Source organism: Aegilops tauschii, chromosome 3 (genome assembly GCF_002575655.3).
Source record: "Aegilops tauschii subsp. strangulata cultivar AL8/78 chromosome 3, Aet v6.0, whole genome shotgun sequence".
Taxonomy (NCBI): Eukaryota; Viridiplantae; Streptophyta; class Magnoliopsida; order Poales; family Poaceae; genus Aegilops; species Aegilops tauschii.
The window spans coordinates 330,089,210-330,101,498 of record NC_053037.3 but is presented as its reverse complement, the minus strand read 5'-3'; the positions used below and the strand labels follow the sequence as shown (position 1 = coordinate 330,101,498).

Sequence of the window (12,289 nt, the reverse complement as noted above, 5' to 3'; positions counted from 1 at the left end):
AATGGGAGGAGGCCACCAAATTAAGTATCACCAACAGTTGAACTAACAAGCTTGTAAAGGTACACAGAAACTACCAAACAGAAGGCAGTAACATTTCTCCAAATGTGTGGCTCTTCTAGCCAGTTTTAAAAGAATGGAGTGTGTTTTGTCTTTGCTTATCTATCATCGGTCGACAAAGGGAAACAAGCTTATACAAAGCTCAAATCAATAATGCCACAAGTAAATAAATATAAGGAATGTAGTGCAAAACAAGAAGGTGAATTGTTTACACACCTTATGGTATCTACATCTCAGAAATATCCTCCTTCAACCAATAAAGCCGAAGATTTGAGTCCTTGGTATTGATGAACATTTCTCGATTCATTGGGCATTTGAAAATCCGTAGTGCCTTTGCTTTTTCTGAAACTGATAGATCTTCCATTGGTTCTAGCGCAGCCACACAGTTTCCAATCGAGAACATGTCATCTTGCTTTGATTCTCTCAACTCGTCAATCAGTTTTGCAGATTGTTTCTTATGAAAGTCCATGTAGTTCTCAAGTACAACAACGATCTGGCTTTGCTTCCTCTTTTTCACAGGCAGTGCTCCCTTTTGTTCAGAGTTGGTAGATGTTGTAGCTTCAGGTTCATCTCTTCTTGATGCCCCTTTCCCTTGTAGATCAGATGAGGACATACTATCATCAACATTGGTAGAGGAGATATGGTTCAAATCATTGGCAGAGGAATCCATAGGAGAAATGGCATCGCTTGTGAGATCCACTTGCGGAATTGATACAATGTTCAAGTCTCCTGGAGCAACACTTCCTGCTCCAAAAAAAGAAACATATCAACATGTTCGCTCAGAAACATCAGATTCATCTATAAATGCAAATACATATATTTACTGCCACCCATTCCAGAAAGAAAGTATATATACACTTAACTTGGTCCTTCATTGTACAACTGTTTAGAAAGAAAAGGAGCACTCAAGCAGGGTCGGTGGAAACACACGAAAAAATACAAGTATCTCAACAATCTCCCAAATACTATATAATTAAAGCAAGAATGAAAAGGATTTAATATGCAGGGTCGACGGAAACACGTGATACAGGAAACACACCTTCATGTAGTGAAGCCAATGACTTGAAGAGCATGAATGGTTTTGAACGAAACTTCTTTATCCTTGGATGATCCTATTGAATCCAGCAACATTGTATGGTTGGGATCAATAAAACAATGCCTTGAAGAGCATGAATGGCAGTGGACAAACAATTTATCAAGAAAAGAGCTAACCTTGATAAGTTTATCCCATATTACAGGTTCAGGGATGATCATGCAAAGTGTATCATCCCATCTCGTGCCACTCTATTTGTGAGAGTCTCTCACTGCTTTATAATTTCCTTTTAAATCCTTATCCTTCTCTTGGATTTGTGCTTGGTGAAATGAGCTAGCGGAAATTTCTGATTGAATGTATTTGTAATGCTAGTCCACACTTCAACAGTCCACCCATTTTGACCTCGATAGATGGGATTGTTGTGGTCAAGCATTATATCAACAAGACCTTTTTCATATGCATGGTCCCAAGATGCCCTAGGCACTGCCATAGCTACATTATCGAACCAACAATGGGGTACTGGTTAAATTTCTCTCTACCACTACATTACCTAAGAAAAGGTGAGAAAAATTTACAAAATAAACTCATGTCCGACTAGTTGTTAATCAGCCCACATTTGCATCGCGATCTGATCTCTAAGAGTTTTTCCATTGTTTGCCTCATTGTGATGATGTTGGTTGACATCATCTCCCTCTGGTACATCAACATATGTTTCTGGTGGAATTAACGGTGGTTGGTGATCCAACCATGCTTGCGGGAGGGTTAATCATAAGTAGGAGGTTTGTTCAAGTAAGAATATCACCTAAGCACCGGTCCACCCACATATCAAATTATCAAAGTACCGAACACGAATTAAACCAACATGATGAAAGTGACTAGATGAAATTCCCGTGTACCCTCAAGAACACTTTGCTTATCATAAGAGACCGTTTTGGCCTGTCCTTTGCCTCAAAAGGATTGGGCTATCTTGCTGCACTTTTGTTACTACTATCGTTACTTGCTCGTTACAAATTATCTTGCTATCAAACTACTCTACTACTTACAAATTCAGAACTTGCAGATATTACCTTGTTGAAAACCACTTGTCATTTCCTTCTTCTCCTCGTTGGGTTCGACACTCTTACTTATCGAAAAGAGCTACAATTGATCCCCTATACTTGTGGGTCGTCAAGGCTATTTTCTTGCGCCGTTGTCGAGGGGTGAAGCTTCTTTGGTAAGTGGAATTTGGTAAGGAAACATTTATATAGTGTGCTGAAATTTATTGTCACTTGTTACTATGGAAAACAATCCCTTAGGGGTTTGTTCGGGGTATCTTCACCTTGACCGGAACCACAATTAGCTACCCCTCAACCTACTGCACCTACTAAAAATATTGAATATGAAATTCCTTCGGGTATGATAGAATAACTGCTAGCTAATCCTTATGCAGGAGATGGAACCGAACATCCTGATATGCACTTGATATATGTAGAACAAATTTGTGGATTGCTTAAGCTTGCAGGTTTACCCAGGGATGAAGTTATGAAAAAGGTTTTCCCTTTATCTTTGAAGGGAAAAGCATTGGCATGGTATAGGCTATGCGATGATATTGGATCTTGGAATTGGAATCGTCTGAAATTGGAGTTCCACCAAAAAATTTATCCTGTGCATCTAGTTCATTGTGATCGGAATTATATATATAATTTTTGGCCTCCTGAAGGAGAAAGTATCGCTCTAGCTTGGGGGAGGCTTAAGTCAATGTTATATTCATGCCCCAGTCATGAGCTCTCAAGAGAAATTATTATCCAGAACTTTTATGCTCGGCTTTCTTGTAATGATCAAACCATGCTTGATACTTCTTGTGCTGGTTCTTTTATGAAGAAGACTATGGAATTCCTGTGGGATCCCTTGGAAAGAATTAAACGCAATTCTCAAGATTGGGAACTCAACGAAGGTAAAGAGTCATGTATTAAGCTTAAGTATGATTGTGTTAAATCTTTTATGGATACCGATGCTTTTCAAAAGTTTAGCACTAAATATGGACTTGACTCTGAGATAGTGGCCTCCTTTTGTGAATCATTTGCTACTCATGTTGATCTCACTAAAGAGAAGTGGTTTAAATATCACCCACCTATTAAAGAAGAAACTATACTTTATAATGTTGATCCAGTTGTTCCTTCTGCTTATATAGAGAAACTACCTTTCCCTGTTAGGATAAAGGAACATGCTAAAGGTTCAACTGTGGTTAACAAAAGCTATATTAGAACACCTAAACCTGATGAACAAATTAAAGTAGAACCTAGTATTGCTATGGTTAAAGATCTCTTGGAAGAAGATATGGATGTGCATGTTATTTACTTCTGTGAAGAAGCTGCTAGAATTGCCAAACTTGATAAAGAAGATAAACATAGACCCGTCATCTCAGTTAAAATAGGAGATCACTGCTATCATGGTTTATGTGACATAGGCGCTAGTGTGAGTGATATTCCTTACACCTTATATCAAGAAATTATGAATGACATAACACCTGCAGAGATAGAAGACATAGATGTTACTATTAAACTTGCTAATAGAGACACCATATCACCAATTGGGATTGTTAGAGATGTTGAAGTCTTGTGTGGGAAAATAAAATACCCTACTGATTTTCTTGTTCTTGGTTCCCCACAAGATGACTTTTGTCCCCTTATCTTTGGTAGACCTTTCTTGAACACCATTAATGCTAAAATAGATTGTGAGAAACAAATTGTCGGTGTTAGTTTTGGTGATGATTCTCATGAGTTTAATGTCTCCAAGTTTAGTAGAAAACTTCATGAAAAAGAATTGCCTAGTAAAGATGAATTAATTGGTCTTGCTTCTATTGTTGTGCCTACTATTGATCCACTAGAACAATATTTGCTAGACCAAGAAAATAAGTTTCATATGCATGAAAGAAATGAAATAGATAGGATTTTCTTTGAACAACGTCCTCTGCTTAAACACAATTTGCCTATTGAAACTCTGGGAGGTCCTCCTCCACCTAAAGGTGATCCTGTGTTTGCATTAAAACAATTGCCAGACACTTTGAAATATGCTTATCTTGATGAAAAGAAGATATATCGTGTTATTATTAGTGCTAACCTTTCAGAACATCAAGAAGAAAGGTTATTGAAAGTTCTAAGGAAGCACCGAGCTGCTATTGGATATACTCTTGATGATTTGAAGGGCATTAGTCCCACTCTATGTCAACACAAAATTAATATGGAACCTGATGCTGAACCCGTTGTTGATCACCAACGTCGGTTAAACCCGAAGATAAAAGAAGTGGTAAGAATGGAAATATTGAAACTTCTGGAAGCAGGTATAATCTATCCTATAGCTGATAGTAGATGGGTGAGTCCTATTCATTTTGTCCCTAAGAAAGGAGGTATAACTATTGTTCCTAATGATAAGAATGAACTTATTCCACAAAGAATTGTTACAGGCTATAGAATGGTAATTGATTTTATAAAACTAAACAAAGCAACTAGAAAAGATCATTACCCTCTGCCTTTTATTAATCAAATGCTTGAAAGATTATCTAAGCACACCCATTTTTGCTTCCTTGATGGATATTCTGGTTTTTCGCAAATACCTGTTTCTCAACCTGATCAAGAAAATACCATTTTTACTTGTCCCTTTGGAACTTATGCTTATAGACGTATGCCTTTCGGTTTATGTAATGCACGTGCTACCTTTCAAAGATGTATGACTGCTATATTCTCTGACTTTTGTGAAAAGATTGTTGAGGTTTTCATGGATGACTTCTCTGTTCATGGGAAGTCTTTTGATGATTGTTTAAGCAATCTTGATCGAGTTTTGCAGAGATGCGAGCAAACAAATATTGTCTTGAATTGGGAGAAGTGCCACTTTATGGTTAATGAAGGTATTGTCTTGGGTCATAAAATTTCTGAAAGAGGTATTGAAGTGGACAAAGCTAAGGTTGATGCAATTGAGAAAATGCCATGTCCTAAAGATATAAAAGGTATTCGTAGTTTCTTAGGTCATGTTGGTTTCTATAGGAGATTTATCAAAGACTTTTATAAAATTTCTAGGCCTCTTACTAGTCTTTTGCAAAAGGATATTCCTTTTGTTTTTGATAATGATTGTTTAGAGGCCTTTGAAACACTCAAGGAAGCCTTAATTTCTGCACCTATTGTTCAACCACCTGATTGGAACTTGCCTTTTGAAATTATGTGTGATGCTAGTGATTATGCTATTGCTGCTGTTCTAGGGCAGGGAGTTGATAAGAAACTTAATGTAATTCGTTATGCTAGTAAAACTCTAGAAGTGCTCAAAGAAATTATGCTACTACTGAAAAAGAATTGTTAGCACTGCTGTTTTCTTGTGATAAATTTAGACCTTATATTGTTGATTCCAAAGTAACTGTTCACACACACCATGCTGCTATTAAATATCTTATGGAAAAGAAAGATGCTAAACCTAGACTTATTCGATGGGTTCTCTTGTTACAAGAATTTGATTTACATATCATTGATAGAAAAGGAGTTGAGAACCCAGTAGCTGATAATTTATCTAGGCTTGAAAAAGTGCCTGATGACCCACTACCTATTGATGATAGTTTTCCTTATGAGCAGTTAGCTGCAATAAATGTTGCTCACAGTACTCCTTGGTATGCTGATTATGCTAATTACATTGTTGCTAAATATTTACCACCTAGCTTTCCATACCAAGAAAAGAAAAATAATTCTTCTATGATTTAAGACACTACTTTTGGGATGACCCACATCTTTATAAAGAAGGAGTGGACGGTATTATTAGACGTTGTGTACCTGAGCATGAACAGGGACAAATCCTACGGAAATGTCACTCCAAAGCTTACAGAGGGCATCATGCCGGAGATAGAACTGCTCAAAAGGTATTGCAATCTGAATTTTATTGGCCTACTCTCTTCAAGGATGCCCGTAAGTTCGTCTTATCTTGTGATGAATGTCAAGAATAGGTAATATCGGTAAGCGTCAAGAAATGCCTATTAATCATTCAATTGCTGTTGAACCATTTGATGTTTGGGTATTTGATTACATGGGACCTTTTCCTTCCTCTAATGGGTATACACATATTTTGGTTGTTGTTCATTGTGTTACTAAATGGGTAGAAGCTATTCCAACCAGTAGTGCTGATCACAACACCTCTATTAAAATGCTTAAGGAAGTTATTTTCCCAAGGTTTGGAGTCCCTAGATATTTAATGACTGATGGTGGTTCACACTTTATTCATGGTGCTTTCCGTAAAATGCTTGCCAAGTATGATGTTAACCATAGAATAGCATCACCTTATCATCCTCAGTCTAGTGGTCAAGTTGAACTTAGCAATAGAGAATTAAAATTAATTTTGCAAAAGACTGTTAATAGGTCCAGGAAGAATTGGTCTAAGAAATTAGATGATGCACTTTGGGCTTATAGAACAGCATATAAAAATCCTATGGGCATGTCTCCTTATAAAATGGTTTATGGGAAAGCTTGTCATTTGCCTCTTGAGTTAGAACATAAAGCTTATTGGACCATCAAAGAGCTCAATTATGATTCCAACCTTGCTGGTGAAAAGAGGTTATTTGATATTAGCTCACTAGATGAATGGATAACCCAAGCTTATGAAAATGCAAAATTATTCAGAGAAAAAGTTAAAAGATGGCATGACAAAAGAATCCAAAAGCGTGAGTTTAAAGTCGGAGAATATGTTCTTTTGTACAACTCTTGTTTCAGATTCTTTGCAGGAAAACTCCTTTCAAAATGGGAAGGCCCCTATGCTATGTTATCGAGGAGGTTTATCGGTCTGGAGCCATCAAAATAGATAATTCCGGAGGTACTAACCCGAAGGTTGTCAATGGGCAATGAACAAAACATTATATCTCAGGTACGCCCATTAATGTTGAAAGTATTATTATCCAAACTTTGACACCGGAAGAACACATAAAAGAGTCCTTCCAGAACACTCCAGAATCATGAAAATAAGGAGGTACGTGATACGGTAAGTAAACGGACTTTGAAAAATCTGCAAAAAATATTTTTTATCAGTTTTGGAATATTTAGAAAATTAGGAAATAAAGAAATTTCCAGGAAGCGTACCCTGGTAGGCACAAGACACAGGGTGCGCCAGGCTTGCCTGGCGCACCCAGGTGGGTTGTGCCCACCTGGGACACCTTAAGGACTCAGTTTTTCTACAGCTTGCTTGTCCCCCAAGATAAAAAATCTATATATACTTCCCGAACCTGTTGATCACCGCATCGCTGAGAAATCCTTTGTTTTCTTTTTCTTGGTGTTTTCTGTCAGATCCCATCTACCATGGCTACTTCAAGCTCTTCCAAGGACAAGTTCTTCAAGAACGTCATCAACCCATACCTTCGGGAGGTGGTGCAGCACCCTCAGGTGATCCAGATGCATGAGGGGGTGCTTCACCTCCGCGATGTGTCATGTACCAAGGGGACGAGAACCATGGAGGCCAGGCTTGAAGCTATGGAACAGGACGTCTTCCGGTGCAAGGGGATGGTGGAGCGTGGACTCAACGCCAATCACCTTATAATCACGGACCTCTCCCATGATCTCAAGGTGGATGGCAAGCCATTGAAGGACATCGTCTTCACCCTCAACGAGCAAATCAACTTCCTCCAAAGCCAGATCTATGACCTCCAGAACCAAGTCTTTCAATATGAGGCGAGGTTTAAAGGTATGAGTTTGGCTGCTAGTTGTAGGGCCCGTGAGACTCACTCCTCTTCTTATGATGGTGGACCACTGCCATGGAAATCCGAGGACAAGATCCCTTCTTCATCACCAACATCATCTCCTTCACCACCAAACGAGAACCGAGTATCGGGTATGGGCACTCCCCTTGGCTTCCGCCAAGCTTGGGGGAGGTGCCAAGGTATTGTATCATCCTACTATCTTTTTTGCTTTTACTTATTTTAGTTCGATCTCTTTCTTTAGATGAATAAAAGTTTAGTTCGATCCTTTCTTCTTTGAGAGTTTGCTTAGTGATCTATCCTTGTAATCGTGTGCAACTTATAATAAAGCTTAGTTTGAGTTTTTCCTTTCTTTACTTCCATATTGCAAATTAAAGAAAAGAAATAAGAAAGAAAAAGGAGAAGGAAATAAATAAAAGAAAGGAAAAAATGGAGAAAAGATCATATACTAATCTTATGGTAGGTGATGACACCACATAAGGAAAATTATAAGTAGAAAATTTTATTAGAGATTGACAAACATAGCATTAGTCAATGATGCAACTCATGAAAGAATTAATAAGGGAAGAGAAGATTCACATATAAATATACTATCCTAGAAATCTTTTGTGATTGTGAGCCCTCATCAAAATATTATACTCCAAAATTGTTCACGTTGGACAAGGAAGACAACTTAATGGTTTATGTTTGTTTGTATTCACATAGAAGTCATATTGTCATAGATCCTTCAACATGTGGTGCTTGCCCCCTATCTTTGCTAGCCAAAAATTCTGCACTAAGTAGAGATACTACTCGTGCATCCAAAAACCCTTAAACCCAAATCTTATTTTCAAGTGTCCACCATACCTACCTAGGGATTAAGCAAGATCCCTCAAGTAAGTTGTCATCGGTGCAAAAAGGCAATAAACATTGCTTCTAAATGTGTGAGATCATTTAGTGTAAGAGAAAATTGAGCGTTGCACGAACTTGTGATGGTGAAGAATAAAAGCGACAGACTGCATAATAAAGGTCGCTATCACAAGGGGCAATGCAACGTGACGTTCTTTTGCACTAAGGGGTTGAGCATACAAACAAATAAGCGCATGGCAACCTCTGCTTCCCTCTGCGAAGGGCCTATATTTTACTTTTATGTATTTACTTTGATGCAAAGAGTCAAAGCTTTCCTTCTATTCCTTTTTATTTTTCTCCTTTGGCAAGCATCATGTGGTGAGGAAAGATCTAGGCATTTATGTCCGGTTGAATATGGATAGCATGAATTATCATTGTTGACATCACTCTTGAGGTGAATACGTTGGGAGGCGAAACTATAAGCCCCTATCTTTCTATGTGTCCGGTTGAAACGTTTTGCTCATGTGTACGCGGTGAGTGTTAGCAATCATATATGATGGTTGAGTATGTGGACTTGCCTAAAGGCTCCGATACGTGACCCCTCCTGAAAAGATGATGAATTGTAGTTGCAAAGTTGACTGAGAACATAGTTTGTTGGTTTTTAATAGAGTTTTTGCTTTATACTTCAATTGTGTGATGAATTGTTACTTATTCATGAGAAGTATATGATAAAATTTCTACGATAAAAGTCTTATGTTTAATTTTGTTGTTGTTATAATAATAAACATGATGCTTCTATGTCCGTATTTTGTTTTTATCAACACATCTCTCTCTAAGCATGTGGACATGTTTTTCGATTTCAGTTTTTGCTTGAGGACAAGCGAGGTCTAAGCTTGGGGGAGTTGATACGTCCATTTTGCATCATGTTTTCTTACTATTATTTATAATTTTTTTATCCATAATAATGCTTTTTGGAGTAATTCTAATGTCTTTTCTCTCATAATAGGCAAGGTATACACAAAGAGGGAGAATTCTGGCAGCTGGAAATCTGGACCTGGAAAAGCTACGTCAGGCTACCTATTCTGCACAACTCCAAACAAGCTGAAATTTCACGGAGATTTTTTATGGATTATTTCAGGAATATTGGAGCAAATAACTACTAGAGGGGGCCCACCAGGTGGGCACAACCCACCTGGGCGCACTAGGGAGCCCAGGCGCGCCCTGGTGGGTTGTGCTCACCCAGGCCCACCTCCGGTGCCCATCTTCTGGTATATAGGTCATTTTGACCTAAAAAAAGGAGAGGACTTTCGGGACGGAGCGCCGCCGTCTCGAGGTGGAACTTGGGCAGGAGCACTTTTGCCCTCTGGCGGAGCGATTCCGCCGGGGGAACTTCCCTCCCGGAGGGGGAAATCATCGTCGTCATCATCACCAACAACTCTCCCATCTTGGGGAGGGCAATCTCCATCAACATCTTCAACAGCACCATCTCATCTCAAACCCTAGTTCATCTCTTGTGTTCAATCTTGTTACCAGAACTATACATTGGTGCTTGTGAGTGACTAGTAGTGTTGATTACATCTTGTAGTTGATTACTATATGGTTTATTTGGTGGAAGATTATATGTTCAGATCCAATATGCTATTTAATACCCCTCTGATCTTGAGCATGATTATCATTTGTGAGTAGTTACCTTTGTTCTTGAGGTCACGGGAGAAATCATGTTGCAAGTAACCATGTGAACTTGATATGTGTTCGATAATTTGATAGTATGTATGTTGTGATTCCCTTAGTGGTGTCATGTGAACGTCGACTACATGACACTTCACCATATTTGGGCCTAAGGGAATGCATTGTGGACTAGCAATTAGATGGTGGGCTGCGAGAGTGACAGAAGCTTAAACCCCAGTTTATGCGCTATTCCATAATGGACCGGTTGGATCCAAAAGTTTAATGCTATGGTTAGAATTTATTATTAATACTTTTCTCGTAGTTGCGGATGCTTGCGGGAGGGTTAATCATAAGTAGGAGGTTTGTTCAAGTAAGAACAACCCCTAAGCACCGGTCCACCCACATATCAAATTATCAAAGTACCGAACACGAATTAAACAAACATGATGAAAGTGACTAGATGAAATTCTCGTGTACCCTCAAGAACACTTTGCTTATCATAAGAGACCGTTTTGGCCTGTCCTTTTCCTCAAAAGGATTGGGCTATCTTGCTACACTTTTTTTACTACTATCATTACTTTCTCGTTACAAATTATCTTGCTATCAAACTACTCTGCTACTTATAATTTCAGCACTTGCAGACATTACCTTGCTGAAAAACACTTGTCATTTCCTTCTGCTCCTCGTTGGGTTCGACACGCTTACTTATCGAAAAGAGCTACAATTGATCCCCTATACTTGCGGGTCATCATCGGCATAGCCCGTATTAGATGAGCGTCGCCTCCTAAATTCACGCAGGTGATACCGAACTCCTTGATATGGTGCAAGAAAAGAAGGTGTGTTTGCATATCCACCATCTACAAGATAAAATTTTCCTTCTCGCACATGAAACCCCTTGCTAATAGCAGAACGAAAAACTCCTACATCTGATGCGGCCCTTCCCACCCACATGAAATAAATGTGAAATTCAGATCAAAATCACATGCAACCATGACATTTTGTGAGAGGGTTACTTTCCTATTCCTAAATGGGGGGGGGGGGCTTATCTTCAGAAATAGTGATGGGGATATGTGTTCCATCTATAGCACCAATGCAATTCTGCACATTGAAAAAGGAACAACAAAGTTGGCAGGTTTCGAAATCTATGTGGAGAAGTTAAAAAAATTCATTGATATGGAGATGTGTGTGTAGTGGTTCACCTGGAAATAAGGCCAATAGCAAGTGTTCGAAACAATCTTCGGGTGGGGCTCGAGTGAACTTGGAATCTTTATAAATGTTTGGGCTAGAGTTGGAATTAAGTCAAAAATCTTGTTTATCTTCCTATGAATTGTTTTTGCGTTGTGTTGAAAGTATTTTTGTAGATCTCGATTACTAGCATTGTGCGAAATCATGTACATGAACATTGCCAACTGCTCCTCGACAGTAACACGCGACGTGCCCTTCAATAGATTCTCTCTTCTAAGGTAATCCACGATAGACTTAAAAATCTCAGGTTCCATCCGAAACTCAACCCTAGACCAACTCTCGTGGCCTTCTAATATTTCCTTAACCTTTGCAGCCCCGGATAAAGATGATGTGTGAACTGGATGCTTTTCCTCATAAAGGGAAGCATATAAAGCGGGAACCAAAAGGAAAAATAGTTCATCGTCTTCTCTTGTTCTTGCGAGATAATCTTAATAATTGTTTTTCTCCTAGAATCCATCACTATTATACCCAATCAAAACAAAATTAATACAACGATAATAATAATAACTAAAGAAATAATAATACCATCTCTATTATGGTTGCAAAGAACCAATAGCTAGGAGCCTAGGAAGCTCAGGAGTGAATACAAAGATAATACCATTTCTATTGTAGCATCTAATCCCTGGTATGGAAGCCCGCTGCTCGGGCACCCTGACTTTGGAAGTGGTATTTGTTAGGGAACGTAGTATTTCAAAATTTTGCCTACGATCACACAAGATCTATCTAGGAGAAGCATAGCAACGAGCGGGGAGAGTGTGTCCATG

General features: G+C 38.7%; 1 pseudogene; it reads right to left on the bottom strand.

The window, feature by feature from the left end:
- Positions 1–283: 283 nt before the first annotated feature.
- On the bottom strand, positions 284–11,926 carry LOC141042930 (uncharacterized; annotated as a pseudogene).
- Positions 11,927–12,289: the final 363 nt, after the last annotated feature.